The sequence below is a fragment of the Tursiops truncatus genome, chromosome 12 (genome assembly GCF_011762595.2).
Source record: "Tursiops truncatus isolate mTurTru1 chromosome 12, mTurTru1.mat.Y, whole genome shotgun sequence".
Taxonomy (NCBI): domain Eukaryota; kingdom Metazoa; phylum Chordata; class Mammalia; order Artiodactyla; family Delphinidae; genus Tursiops; species Tursiops truncatus.
This window is the reverse complement of record NC_047045.1, coordinates 46,380,400-46,396,732: the sequence shown is the minus strand read 5'-3', so window position 1 is coordinate 46,396,732 and position 16,333 is coordinate 46,380,400. Positions and strand designations below refer to the sequence as shown.

Below are 16,333 nucleotides of genomic sequence, written 5' to 3'. Positions count from 1 at the left end.
AAAACTAATACCAAGAAGTTGCTGGGTCTTTCTCCAGCTCCTTATAAAGAAAGTCATGGGATAATTTCTCCATTTCCACAGTCAACTTGTGAATACTATTAAACGGATAGAACACTACATGTGGAATATTCTTCTTGATTACTACAAGAAATAATTTACATTTGAATGAAATAATTTAATAATTACTATATCAGAAAGCATGTTACATATGTTATCTTTTTGATTAGCCATATATGTATGATGTGAAGTGAAATTTCAAGAGAATTTTTACTATTCTACATAAAATAAGGAAATATAAAGTTAAAAAATGCAGAATATATAGAAAGGTGATAGAACCCATATTTATCCTGAGATGAAAACTGTTTGCTAATCATGTTGGCAAACAAACAAAAAACATCATGCATTTCAGCTTAAAAAAAAAAAACAAAGGTGGGGAGGGGTAGTCAATAAGAGACAGAGAAGTAAAAAATTGGCTTTGATATTAACTTTATACAATCAAAAATAGCTAAAACCATCAGGTGATTAATATTTCAAATACAAATCCTTATTGATCATTTTCCTAAATTCTGTAGTACTAAAAATGTGTTTCCATATATCCATTAAGTCGAATGTGTTGAATTTTAGCAATATATCTTTCAACATCAATTGTATGCAACAAAATAAATTAGAAGATATATAACTTTGAAAATAATATATCAATTTAAAAAATTAAATGGCACAGAGCACTGAAAGTAAACTATAGTAACCTTTACACTGACATAGAAAACAAATAATTACATATGATTACAGGTTTTAGGTTGATCTATCTGTAATTTCTGTTTACTCACATCTCTAGGAACTTAATTCATTGACAAGTAAGGCAATATAAAATCAGATGTAAAACCAAAGTGTATATTAAGCCTATTCACAAACTTAGAGTAAATGTGAAGTAAGCTTCAATTTTATGAACTGAATAAATAGCCACTTCATCCTCACAACATAGCTATAATAGCTACTAATTTATAACTTAAGTCACATCAAAAAGGTGGTTGATTATCTGTTTCTAACCATGAGTTAATTTTGAAGGGAGACATAGGAGACATAAAAGTCAATTGGTCCCTCCAGAGATTGTAGGCAAATTGTCAAGGTCATTATATGATTTGGTGGTGGATCACGTAAGGAAAATTAAACTAATGGAAAATTCTCTTACAACGAGTTTCCATTAAATAATCTATTAATTGCCAGCTGCCTTCATCATTCACTTAGAGTTAGAAATAAGAGGATTAAAGAAGACCATAAAAAAAGGAAATTGCAATAGTTGAGACAGGAAGTGATTAAGGTAAAAAGATGGACTTGAGTAGAGTCAGGGTCATGGTAAGGATGATTTCTGTTTTGACTCTGTTCCGGTATGTTGATAATTACAAGCCTATAGAGAGAGAAAGTAATTCCATGGTGCCAACAGCAGGCATATGTTAGACTTCCAATTATTTCATCATCTACTTTGATGTGAATCAATCCAAATTTTTAAACTAGAAAAATTGGTACTCATGAAAATTTGTGAGACTATGAATACATGTCATGGATAAGGAAATTCTGAGTTTAACTTAAAAGTTAAGATTGTAAAGTGATTTTTTTTCAAATTCATGACTTTCTGATGTTTTAAGATTCATCGCGCCAGAGAATGGAAGGATATGATGTCTTCACTGCTTCATTCCATAAGCAGCAGGCATGATGCACTCTCTGTATGGGTAGCTTTGTGAAAAACCCTACCCTTGTGTAGGAAGTGAGGCTCCCTGCCTCTCAGGGATGCTCTTTAATTCCTGCATTGAGGGGACACTCCCAGGCTTGCCGAGGAAGCAGGCTGCCTAGCCTCACCCAACAAAATCATCTCCTCTGTACACAGATTGATGACATCCAAAGAGAGCTGAACCTCACATTCACCTGTGTGCAGTCCTGAGGTCCAGCAGGGAAATAAGAAATGCTAATGAGCATACGGAAAGTGAGAGAAAAGGAAATTTTAAAAAAACCCAAAACTAAGTGTTTGATATATTTGAATGCAAATTCAAGACCCAGAATAAACAACCAAGACAAACTGAAAGGAGTAGAATTTGGCATACTTGGAAAAAACACATGGTAGAAGGATAGCACATTGAATCTTATGAGCCAAAATGGAGATACAAGTTCCTCAGGAATGAAAGAATAAATGTAAAGCATTTATCAATATCTATATCATTAACAGTATATAACACTTTGCTTATAATTGGTACTCAATACTCATTATAGGAATTAATATACTTACTGGGTTTTAATAATAATACATTGTATACCAAACACAAATATGCTCAGCACCATGTTAAGTACTTTATATGTTATATCATTTTATCCTCAGTGATTCTATGACATAGGTAAAATATGACTTTTTTACAGATGATAATACTGAGACTCAAAAAATTTAAGTTACTTGCCCAAGGTCTCATGGTTAGTAACAGAGGAACGAGGACTGAATCCAGCCCTGATTGATTTAAAGGTTCATAGTCTTACCAGTATAATACCAAGCTTGTTAGACCTCCTACCAGCAAAGGGTCTGTATCATACATACTTGGACCAGTGGTTCTCAGCCCTATGAACTCACATCCCCACATCCTGTTTTCATAAGAAATATTCTGTAAAATTTTCTTTACTATGCCAGAGAAATTCATAGATAACTACACAAATATATTTAATCAGTATAATGCACTGGCTCTAATATAAAGAGTAAACTAAAGAAAGAAAATAATAAGGAGCATGCATATCAAAATAGATATTCAATAGATACACCAAAACACTTTATTAAGAAATTTGGCGCCTGTATCTAAACATAGAATCACGGTGAACAGAACAGTTATACATGTAGCATAATATTGGTGTGGGATTTTTTTGTAACTAAAATACATGAGAGATATTGCTGTTGGTGATGTGATTTTCTGAATGGTAAGCAACACTTGTTGAAGTTCTATACAAAATATTGCGGTTATATTAGCATAAGACAAAGTAGAATTCAGAAGAAAGAATATTATCAGAGATAAAGAAAGCCATTTCATATGGATAAAAGAGTCAATTCTTTATGACCTTAATATGTATGCTTCAAAGACAAAGTTCATTGCAGCCCTATTTGCAACAGCCAAGACATGGAAGCAACCTAAGTGTCCATCAAGAGATGGATGGATAAGTAAGATGTGGTACATATATATAATGGAATGTTACTACTCAGCCATAAAAAAGAATGAAATAATGCCATTTGCAGCAACATGGATGGACCTGGAGATGATCATACTAAGTGACGTAAATCAGAAAGAGAAAGACAAATATCATATGATACTGCTTATATATGGAATCTAAAAAAATGATACAAAAGAACTGATTTACAGAACAGAAACAGACTCACAGACTTTCAAAATAAATTTATGGTTACCAAAGGGGAAAGGTGGGCAGGAGGGATAAATTAGAGGTTGGGATTAACATATACACACTACTATATATAAAATAATCAACAAGGAGCTGCTATATAGCACAGGGAACTCTACTTAATACTCTGTAATAACCTATATGGGGAAAGAATCTGAAAAGGAATAGATATATGCATATATATAACTGAATCACTTTGCTGTACACCTGCAACTAACACAACGTTGTGGATCAACTATACTTTAATATAAAACAAACAAACAAAAAAACCCAAAAAACAAAGCTTCAAAATTCATAAAGCAAAAACTGGAAGAACTAAAAGAAGTAACAGAAAGTCCACAATCATAGGTTGAGATTTTGACATTCATCTCTTAATAATTGTAGACAAAAAAGTAGACAAAAATTAGCACCTAGAAGATCTGAACAAAACTATCAGGCAACTTAATATAATGGATATTTATAAATTACTATAACCAACAACTATATATACACTCTTTTCAAGTGTATGTGGAACATTTATCAAATATACTGAGCTATTAAGAAACAAATTTCAGTATATTTCAAAAGTTTGAAATCTTACAGAGTATTTTCTGTGAATGGAATTAAATTAGGAATTGACAACAGTAAGACATCTAGAAAATCCCCATATATTTGGAAATTAAATAGCACACTTCTTAGTAAATATGGGTCAAAGGAAAAAATCATAAGAGAAAGCAAATGAACTGAATAATAATAAAAAACATAATCTATCAAAATTTGATTTTGATCAGAATTCATGAGATTCAGCTAATGCAATATTTGAAGGAAAACATATAGCTTTAAGTTACTACACTAGTAAAGAAAAATAGGTTTAAAATCAGTGATGTAAGTTTCCATCTTAAGAAGTTAGCAAAAGAAAAGCAAATTAAAACCAAGTAAGTAGAAGGAAAAGCATAATAAACATGTGAGAAAAAATCATTTTAATAAAAGATAAACATTAAAGAATATTCAAAAAGTTGATTATCTGAAAAGATTAATAAAAGTTATAAACCCCTAGCAAGAATAATAATAAAAAGAATGAGATAAAATGCAAATGATCAACATCAAGAATAAAACAGGAAATATCACTACAGATCTTAGATATAGATAGCAAAAGGATAATAAGGCAGTATTTAGGAAAAACCTTTGGCCACTAAATTTAAAAATCTAGGTGAAATGGACAAATTTCTTCTAAAAAACAACTCATCAACACTAATACAAGAAATATAAAATCAGAATAGCCCTCTTCTATTTTAAAAAATTGAAACCACAATCAAAAACTTTTCCTTAAAGACAACTTGAGGTCTGAATGGTTTCTTTAGTGACTTCTATCAATTTTCAGAAAAATTGAGGAGAGGGGAATACTTTCCAACTCATTTCACAAGATCAGCATAACCCTTTTATCAAAAGCTGACAAAGACATTACAAGGAAAGAAATTACAAACTATCCCTTATAAGCATAGACACAGAAACTGTTAACAAAATAGACTCTAACAATATATTAAAAGGATGACACATCATGACAAAGGGGTTTCATCCCAGGAATGCAAGAACACTCTGACATTCTAAAATCAATCAGTATAATTCACTACATTAATAGAATTCTTAAAAAAAAAAACTCAATAGACATAGAAAAGGCATTTGACGTAAGTCAGCAACCATTCATACCAAAGCACTCAGCAAACTAGGAAAAGATGAAAATTTAATTTGGGCTCAAAAAGGAAAACTATTGAGAATAACGAATGAAAATAGTTGAGATGATGCTTTACTCCTGTCTCACAAAAGGAATTGCACTGGTAAAATTGTTTTCAATTTGGGTTTTCAAGCAGTGACAAAGATGATGATGATGATGATGATGATGATGATGATGATGATGATGATGATGATGATAATGACTGTAATGATGATTATATTCTATTTGGAAAATTGTTTCTTCCAAGGATGAAAAGGCTTGCCTAGGGTCTTCTGGCTCAAATGCATACAGCAGGGAAAATAGCTTCACATTCAGAGAATTCAAGTTAGCTAAAGTTTAACATATTTTTCTCTTTAAAACTAAATTAAACTTACTTTTTGAAGACCGATGTATGTTCAGCAGAAGACATTGTAACAGTGTTAATTCGAGGTAAACTCATTCATTCAAATATTCAACGGTACTTACTGAGTACTTCAGTAATTGCCAGGCACTTGGGATTCATCTGTGGACAAAACAGAAAACGATCTTGCCCTTGGGGAGCTCATATTCTACCCAAGCAGATAAACAATTTAATAAAATTATGAATAAATAAATTATGTCGTAGGTTAAAAGGGCATAAGTATGGGGAAAAAAGTCAAAATAGTACAGGATAAGGATCAAGAGTGCTGGGAGGGTGGGAGTGCCAGGGGTGGGGACAACTAATAGTGTTAAATAAGGTCATCAGGATAGGTCTCATTGAAAGGCCTATTGAGAAGTTGACATTTGAGAAAATACTTAAGACAGGTGAGGGAGTTAGCAAAGTAGATCTGGAAGAAGAGTGTTCCAGGCAGAGAAACTGCTAGAGCCATTAGCAGGAACCTGCTGAGTTTCTTCCTGGAGAGCAGAAGGCCAGAGTGGCCGGTGGTGAGTGGGCAAAGGAGACAGTAGCAGGGAATGAAGTTAGAGAAGTAATAGGGACTGTATCATGTAAGGCCTTGAAGGTGACTATAAGAACTTTGGGGTTTACAGTGTTAACAAAGTTTACAAAAAGTTGACAGAACTTTGCAGAGTTTTGAGCAGAGGAGGGACATGGTCTGACTTACATTTCAATGTTCCCTCTGGCTGCTGTGTTGAGACTGGGCTGCATGGGGATGTGCTGATTATAGCTGGCTACCAATTTACCCCAGAATGTAGTGTTGTAAAACAACCATTATCTTATTGTATCTCTTGATTTCATGAGTCAAAAAATGCAGGCAAGGCTCAGCTGTGCAATTCTTCTGTTCTATGTGGCATCACCTAAGGTCACTTAGTGGCATTTTGCTGGTGGAAGGGCTGCTCTGGTGAGTCCAAGGGGCTTCGCTCACATCTTTAGTGTTTTGGAAGTTTGGGCTGAGATTGTCAATGGAGTACCTACACGTGGCCTGTCTACCATGGAGGTATCAGTGTAGTTGGATTTTACATGGAGCCTCAGGGCTCCTAGACTATTCCAAGAATCAGGAAGTGGAAACGGCCCATTTCTTAAGACTTGGACCTGGAAACCGGCATAGTGTCACTTCTGTGATATTGTGTGGGTCAGAGAAATTATAGGACCAGCCAAAATTCAAGGAGAGGGGCCATAGATCTCATCTTTCCTCTCTCAGTGACAGGAGTGTCAAAGAATATATGGCAAGCTCTCCAGTCCATTCTATGACCACAGATTACTTATATTCCTTCCACTTCTAAAATATACTCCCACTCTCCCCAGATCCCTAAATGTGTCATTCCCTTAATGGCTCCAGGCTCCGGCTCATTATCTAGATCACGTCTTTTCCCAATTTCCCATTTCCCCTGGCCTATGAGATCTTATTCTAATCAGGGCAGGGAAATCTGCTTTGATATCATCATATATTTTTTCACATCAACTTTATAAGGCAAATGCTTCATGTTCTCTTGCCTTTTGCCCTTCATCTTTACATTTTTTCTTCTCCCACAGGTTCAACCCTATCAACTGAAAGTCTTAGCTTTAAGACTGTTGTCTCTGATATAAAAATTTTTAAATCTATTTTTAAAGTCTATTCAGAAACTTATTTCCTTTCTTTGTTTTTAATCATCATGAGAAAATTAATGTCACAGCACAAAGTGGATAGGCTTGGGAAAAAACTGGAGGCAGAGAGCCGTTTAGAAGGCTGTTGCAATCTTGTACACCTAAGATGACATGGACCCAAGATCCTGCTTTGGATTGAGTCAGTGATTCGTTCTCTTGCCCAGTGGTAACGCTGAAAATTATTATTGCTTCATTAGGTTATATTGACTCAATCCAAAACAGTTTATTATTCTGTGATTTACCATATCATAAAACTTTTGAGAAAGTCTCCAAGACCTTATAAGTGCTCAGTACACATTAATCATTATTAGTAGTACTTCATATCTTTAAAACTAGGAATTTTCAGTTCTTTCACCAGTTGAATAATATTATTTAGAGTTACCAGTAGGTGGGGATGTTGAACAATATTTTTCTAGGTTGTCACAAGCCTTGTGCCTGACTTAAAAAAAAAAAAAATAGGCCTATGAATAAAGAACTTCCCTATTATATTACAAAATCTCTTCTTAATGGAAAATTTTTCTCAAAATTTACAAATAACTTCTTGAAGTTTTCAATGTAACCATAAAAAAGATTGGATTCAGCCTAGAATATGAACTCTGGAGCTTCTGGAGAAAGGCCCTCTCACTGCAGGGGTCAGTCTCTTGCCTCGAGGCTGCCTAGTGACTCTAAATCAATGTCTCACCTCAATTTTGGACCCAGTGCTTTGGGAGTGGATTACAAAATAGAAATGAAGAGTTAGTGCTTGCATTAATCCACATGCCGAAAATACTAGAGTCTGACTCCTTCTCCTTTCACTAATAATACCTATTTAGCAACTACTGGTGCCAGGTGCTAAATTAGGTGCTTTTCATACTTGGTATTATTTAATCCTCATAGCAACCCTAGGAGGTTGGTATTATTAGCCCTGTTTACAGATAAGGGATCTGAGAAATTAAGTTACTTAGCTAGGTTCATTCAAGTATTTGATGGTGGAGACAGAATTTCAGCTCCGCCTTAGTTGGCTCATGTTTTGCTTATTTTCTGCCTAATAAGATATTAAAAGAGAAACTTAACTTAAACATGTGCACTGTTGGTCGTACCTCAGCTTAAGGTATTTACTGATGGCCTGTCTATGTTTTATCCTAGGAGTCAATTCTGACTAAATATCCTAAAGATGAAGTGAAACTAGCAAATATTATTTCCCTCAGGGCCCAAAATACAGCATTCAAATGAAACTGCAGCTTCAGTTTCATTGTGGGGTTTTGTTGGCATCTATGGAAACTTCCAGTTTAGTAACAAAAGAACAATCCCTTCCTGATTTACCCATGAAGTTCTTTCCTTGGACTTATCATTCTAACCTAAATGGGACATTATTTTTCTCTGATACCTCAGAGAATAACAATGGAGAGAGGTTTGAGAAGACAAGATATACAGTGTTAGAAAACAATTTTAATTCATATGTCTAGCAGAATTTATAAAGAACCCCTTCAAATCAGTAAAAAAAAAAAAAGGGACAAATCCCATTTTCAAATGGACAAAGCACTTAGCACATGCGTTTTGTAAAAGATACCTCCATGTGGCTATATCTCTCTAAGGTAAATAAAGGCTGAGAAATCAGAGACCTGGGCTGCGGTGGTGGGCTAGGGGGGATATGACTACTTAGTTTAACCCAATGTTTCCTACTTTATTAAATAAAAAATCCTTTTATCAAAGGACAACAATTAACATCTTAAGGAGGTTTGGGAAACCTTGACCTAGAGATTGAATTTTTTCTTTTCCTCTCATAGCTCACATAAAATCCTCTCAGATTTTCCTAGCACCCAAACTAGGACACCTCTCTTACTAGCATTCTATCATTCACTGAAATTGTAACTCATCAGTGTTTTGCTTTTCTTATCTCTCCTGAAAGGTATTTTGTTAAGTGGAGTTTAAATTTTTTGCTTACTTCATAATCATAAGAAAATGCTTTTATCATCACTTGTTTACTAAAGCAAGTTACAGTGGTTTTAAACTAAGCATGAAAGCGAAGTGTGAAAACACACTAAGTAAGAGATAGTGACAGAGTTCAAAAGTTGAAAAATTCAACTATTATTCTTTTCCTGTTTTCCCTTTACTGTCTTTGAAGCCAAATGTTTGATCTTTTGCATTTTCCGAGATGGACATATTCTGTTATTGTTAGGTAAACACAAAGACAGAACCATGAAGGTCAAAATAAATGTTTCGGCCACACCTCATTAAAAATAATATTTACTATATACTTAGTAAGAGAAAAGACAAACTGTTTGCATTTTATCTTTTATACCATTTTATTGAATATCTTAGGATAAATATAATAATGGTACAAAATATTGAGAAATATTATGTAGTTTTTCTTGAACACTTATCTACTTCAAAATATAGTCTCTATAGCCAAGTAATTTGACTTCCTGAATCTATACCAGCGTCCTTAGCGTAGCTATATAATGGAAACTGAGAAATGAAAAAAATATTTTAGAGCTGGCCATTTTTCTAAGTAATGATGTCAACGAATCTGCTGGCTCTACTTTTTAAATACGTCCAGAATTTGACTACTTTCTCTGCTGCTACCAGACTCATCAGAGCCAGCCTCATCTTGCCTAAATTATTGCAACGGCTACCAACTTGCTTCCAATCTACTCTCAACACAGAGACAAACTGACCCTTTAAAAATGTAAACCAGGTAACACAACATTGTCAATCAACTATACTCCAAAAAAAATTAAAAAAAAAAAAGAAAATGAAAAAGCAATGAAGTGATCTAAGAAAAATGTAAATCAAGATATATCACTCTACTACTCAAAACCTTCCGATAACTTCTCATTTAAAACCAAAGTCCTTGCAATGATTTGCAAGCCCCTCATATATGGTCCCTGTCATTTCTCTGATTTATCTCTTGCTACCCTCCTCTTTGCTCCCTTTACTCCAAATGCACTGGCCCCCTCGCTATTCTGGGTGCTCCCTCTTCAGGCCTTTGTACTCCTCTACCTGGATCACTCTTCCCTCCCATATCCATAGGCTTCTCTCCCTCACCTTCTTCAAATCTTCGCTCAAATGTTATCTTTCAGCAAGCCCTTGAATAACCAACTTGCCTGACCAAAATTCCAGACTGACTCTGGAACTTCCTATGTCCCTTCACTGCTTCATTCTTCTTTATAACCTTCTTACTACCTTCCAATATATTATAAAACATACATTTTGTATAATTATTTGCCTCCTTTATTAGAATGTAAGCCTCATGAGGGATGGATTTTTTTTCTGTTTTGTTCACTTCTGTTTTTCCAGCACCTATGCCAGAGACATAGCAGTAAGTATCTACTGAATATGAATACACTATAGGCGTGGCTTAATACGCCTCTTTACCAAGAAAGGAAAGAATCTACAGACAAATGAAAAGTAACTTTGATCAATTTTCAGGCACTGAGGCTAATTTAGATAAAGCATGCCTTAGATCAGAATTGCAAGTATAAATGATCCAAGTTCTCTCTACATTTCCTCAAAAGCACTGAACTGATACATAATCAGTTTACCTTTGATAGTACCTCAGGCAATGGATAATAGTCTATCAGCACACATATGTTTATGATTCAACTTTATTTCTTGTTTCTAACTCTCATTCTCTACTTTACAGATTTAAAGAATTATATACATTTATTTCTACAGTATTTGAGGACAAATTGATGGATTCAAAGAGCTAAATGATGCTGGTCAATTGAGTCTAACCAACTAGGATTCTATACAGCAGTCATAAGTATATTGTTATCTTTCTAAATAAGTTACCTGTTACATTGTCTTTTGTAATCATAACAGAGGAGATTTTACCTGTTTGTTTTCAATAGCTCTGTTATCTCTTTCTATAAGTAAACTTTGAAAAAACCCTTCAGTGATTGCTTGCCAGCTGAAGCAGCCAGATCTGCAATAATTCACCAACCTGGTTTAAGCAAATTTGTCTGCCTTTGTTTGAGGGATTAAATCTGTTGATTATCTGGACTCTCAAGGGAGAAGAGCTGAGCTTGTCTCTTACATAATGTCTTATTTCCCACTCAAACTCACCAACCTCTTTATTTCTGCCTATATTGATGTGAAACCTATAAAGGGAAATACTCCCATTCCTGAGCAATCTTGCAGTTTTTCCACTAATAACCTGTTCATATGACAGAGTTTCTGAGTTTGTTGTCTAATTACTTATCATTTACTTTGGCCTGTGAAACAAACTGCTGCATGTGAAGCACATATAAAAAGTTATTTATCCTTAAAACACAGACATGTGACATTCACAATGTGAACTGTGAACCCGATGGAGTATGTTGAAAACAAATAACAGGTCATGAACAGTCTGTTGGAGCTATAATCAGCCAGGTGCTTACTATTCCACCTCGTTAGGAGTGGAGGGTGGAGAATGAATAAATAGGGGAGCAGGTCTCACTGATTCCCCAAACAAATCTTCCTTCTGAGATCACAAACCAGAGAAAACCAATGTGAACTTGGAGTTTCTGCTTTTAGCTTGTGAGTGGGATTTACCAATATTCGGCTTTCAGAGTTCCTCTGGGTGCTGCAGGTTCCTAAAGTTACACGCACCCAGCCAAGAAGGGCAGTCTAAACTGTAGCCACCCATTTTTGTGCTGTTCCAATGTACTCATTCATTTGTCCAAAAGCTTGTTATTGAGTGTCTACCATGTGCTAGGCCCTGTAAAAGATACTGGATATAGCCAAGTAACCCTATGGACATAATCTCTATCTTTATAGAGTTTTAAAATATAATGGAGCAGATGGGCAGTAAACAAATAACTAACTGTGAGAGATATTAATAAATGCTGTGAAGAAAATGAATAAGTTCTCTAAGGAAGTGACAGTTAAAGCCAAAACCCAAATACAAACAGGTTGAAAATACTCTAGTATCAACATCTGTAGGGTAAAAAAAAGATTATCTTTAGACTTTTTCAACTTTGAGCTCAACACAGTAACCTAAGAAGGAGTAGGTTTCTCACCAACATAAGCATCTGTTGTATGCAGAATACTTATTAAGGAATGTGGGGATACAGGAGCACAGTTTGCCAATTCCTGAAGAAAATTTATTCTATAAATTATGCATTATTTATTTACCATAGAGAAAAGAGAGCTAAGCACTTGTCTTGGACTATGTATGTACACATCAAAAAACTGAAAAGTAGGGCTTTCCTCGTGGCGCAGTGGTTGAGACTCCGCCTGCCGATGCAGGGGACATGGGTTCGTGCCCCGGTCCGGGAAGATCCCACATGCGGCGGAGCAGCTGGGCCCGTGAGCCATGGCCGCTGAGCCTGTGCATCCGGAGCCTGTGCTCCACAATGGTGAGAGGCCCGCGTACCACAAAAAAAAAAAAAAAAAAAAAAAAAATACCGAAAAGTGAGATGTTCACTCAATCAACTAATTGTATCAACAGCATGAAAGTAGTGATTCAGCAGATTTGTTTTTCCAGTTTAGCTTGATATTGAAAATGGCTTTAAAGCATGTGTAACTTATACAAAAGATGAAAGCCTTTTAACTTTTTTATAACTCCACTGAAGATAAAATATAATTTGACATTTGAGATTCAATTAATACATAAAAAGAAGTTGAGGCAATGATTGGATACTGAGGCAAATCCTTTGGGATTTTGATCTCCTTGCCTATTTTACAATTAGGGATGAGCTGGGTGACAGAAGTACTTTTATAACTGGAAGAGTAATATCAGAGCTAAAAGAGAAGATGATGAAATGCTACATTACCATTCCATGTGAGATTATGAAAGGTAGATCTAAATGGTAACCTAAATTATTAAAGTTCTCCTCTTAAGAGGGAAACACACACACACCCTCAAATTACAACAAAATAATTATTTTAATGATAGCATTTTTTGCATGATTGGTAGAAAAAAATAAAATGAAAATAGCTTTGAAAAATGAACATTTGGCCTGTTCTGTTCTGAACTAATGAAACAGTATAGACTGTTTCTGCTGCTTAACTTCACTGGAAAACAACAATCCTTCCCTTCATTTTGTGGCAAGTAAGGTAAGGAGGCCTGGTCTTCTTAGGGTGGTGAGCTAGTTGTGCTCTGCTTTGCGATGGATGAGAAGTACTTTGTGGGTCTTTTGACTGGTGGTGTTAAATGATGAATGGGTATCAAACAAATGATGAAGTTGTTGGTGGAAGATTAGTGGGGATGATTTGAATTACAAATAGGTAACAATAAAGGCAGGATCATTATCTCAGGAAACATTCCTGTGTTTCCTGGGAAGCAAGGCTCAAGTTAGTCATAATAGACAGTAGTGCTTAACTTCTCTGGGGGAAACAGACTCTGATAATCTGATAAAAGCACTGAATGCTCTCCCCAGAAAAACCCATATATGCATGTTCACTCAAACTTTTTATGCAATTTTAAGGGATTCACAGACTTTTATGAAGTCCATCCATAGACATCCTAGGATGACCTGAGTAGGATAATATCCTCTATGTTGAACATTAAAGAAAATTAATTCCCTAATGCTAAAACTATATATTACATAAAAAAGTGCTAGGAGAGAAATTTCAGTTACAGACAGGAGTACAGCAGACAGGGTATGATGGAGCAGAAGTGTTGCCGTGATAACTGACAATTCAATGTGGAGTACACAGTGATGGAATACTGAGACAAGCTGAGTACGTACAGGGGAACAGGGGACCCAAAAGAGGAAAGATTGCAAGACAACCAAAACTTGACTCAATTGTTTTATAAAATTCTTAAGAACCAACTCTAAAATTATTGATATATTTGAAACCCAACTAAACAAAATCAATTACTTAGCTATGCAGCCAACTGGGTCCACTGGGGATTTAGGCCTCTGCCATCTAATTCTACCTCTAGCTGAAGTTTGCTGAACTTTGTGACTTACAGAACAATGGTATCCCTCTAGCATTCAATGCTGCTTAAGCATCATATTAATTGATAATTTGATTTTTGCAAGTGAATGATAATAGTAATAGGCCATCTAAGATGCTGATCATATCTAGTGACTACTGTAGCTCAGATTAGCTTACTGGGGCTGTAGTAAGTCATCCCATCGAAGTGCTACAAACTAATGATATAGCAAAGTACCCTTACTCGTTGATTTTACATCCCTTACTATACTTGTCCCAACAGGGCAATGGTGTCTTTATAAGAATTACTTGGGTAGTGCTATCACTTCTGTACTATTCCCTTTAAATAATATTAGGCAGATATCTCTTCATATAAAGATAGTCACAAAAAAATATAGAACCTTGAGATCAAAAGGAGGAGAAAGCTACTGCCATCAGTAATTCATCTCTCAAAACTTCTTCCAGTTTTTGTCTTTCAGAAACAGTTAAGGCTAAAAAAAAAATCTTTTGAAATAGTAAGACTTATTGTTGTCATTTTTAAGTCTTTGTAAATTGCAGAAAATGTACAGTAACTGTAGATTAAAAATGATGGCTAAAAGTTTTGTCCCTGGTCCAAAATCAAATCTTGATAATAATAGAAACTACAACAATGAGGATAACGTGTCCAGTGAAATTCTGAAGAAATTAATATACTCTGTATCTTCCTTCACCCTGAACTCAGTAATGGATTTATATTTTAGGGAGACAATAACCAGCTAATGGTTCAATTATAAACATCATCATTTCTACCAGGCATGCATTTAAGATGTTTGAGAAAGAGCTCTGAACAATGATTTAACCAATTGTGGAAAGCATTCCAAATTTAGGAATTAATAACTTTCAGTTTGATTTTGGGAAGGGGAAGGAGGGAACTGCTACGTTCTGAATGTTTATGCCCTCCCAAAATTCAGATGTTGAAACCTAAGCCCAAAGCTGATTGTATTAGGAGGTGGGGCCTTTGGGAAGTGATTAGGTCAGGAGGGCAGAGCCCTCCCAAATGGATTTGCGCCTTTATAAAAGCAACCTTGAAAAAGCTCCCTTGTCGTTTCCACCGTGTGAGGTTTATAGCAGGCTCTCGGCAGACACTGAATCTGCCAGCGCCATGATCTTGGACTTCCCAGTCTCCAGTACTGTGAGAAATAAATGTTTGTTGATTACAGGCCACCAAGTATATGGTATTTTTGTGATAGTAGCCCTGATGGATTAAGACAGGAGCTACTTATTGAGTGCCAACTAGAATATAGGAGCTTTACAAATCAAGTCAGCTCAAGTTTCAAAACATATCCATGAGATAGAGTATCTTACCTATTTTATATATGAGAAAATTCTTGCTCAGAAAAGTTCTGTAACTCATTCATGGTCACATTCATGGTCACCCAGTCTGTCAGCTTCTGAAGCTTGAGCACTTTCTGCCACATGACACTGAATTTTACAGGACAAAGGCTTTTGAAAACTTTTGTTTTCCTACTTTCAGAAGGCTCCTTTATAGAAATAGATTTTCCAACTTAGATTATATTTATTAAAATAAGAAAGTCAGGGGCTTCCCTGGTGGCGCAGTGGTTGAGAATCTGCCTGCTAATGCAGGGGACACGGGTTCAAGCCCTGGTCTGGGAGGATCCCACATGCCACGGAGCAACTAGGCCCGTGAGCCACAACTACTGAGCCTGCGCGTCTGGAGCCTATGCTCCGCAACAAGAGAGGCTGCGATAGTGAGAGGCCCGCGCACCACAATGAAGAGTGGCCCCTGCTTGCCACAACTAGAGAAAGCCCTCGCACAGAAACGAAGACCCAACACAGCAAAAATAAATTAATTAATTAATAAACTCCTACCCCCAACATCTTCTAAAAAAAATAAAAATAAAAAAAATAAGAAAGTCAGATAACAAAGACCCTAAATATTGTTAAAATTACATCCTAAGAGATCATGGGCATAACTTTTGTCACTGATTTTTCAAATAAATGTCAGGTCTGAGCAATATGGTCACATGAGGGTCATATCTTCCGAATCATTCTGAGTTGCTTAATAACTATTATATACTTTTGATAGACAATTATCTGAATTTCTTATTTTTTAGTATATTTTTACCAAAATCATCTTTGAACTTATAATCATAGCAGATCTTGGAGATATCTGAGCAAAATAACTAAATTCATGAAAACATAAATTTAGCCAATTGCACACATACACAAATGAATAATAAAGATTAATTAGGTAAAATGCAATTGCTAAACATCTGAAGAGTCTTCAGACT

The 16,333-nt window shown here is 35.3% G+C and overlaps 1 long non-coding RNA gene across 2 annotated transcripts in view; it reads right to left on the bottom strand.

Moving 5' to 3' along the window:
• Positions 1-16,333, bottom strand: part of LOC141276017 (uncharacterized) — a 45,579-nt gene that overhangs the window by 15,847 nt on the left and 13,399 nt on the right. Inside the window, exon 4 of one of the 2 annotated variants that reach the window (XR_012324795.1) lies at positions 5,509-5,636. This is a non-coding gene — a long non-coding RNA (uncharacterized lncRNA). The remainder of the gene's footprint in view (positions 1-5,508; positions 5,637-16,333) is intronic. The other variant, XR_012324796.1, reaches the window with a different exon arrangement.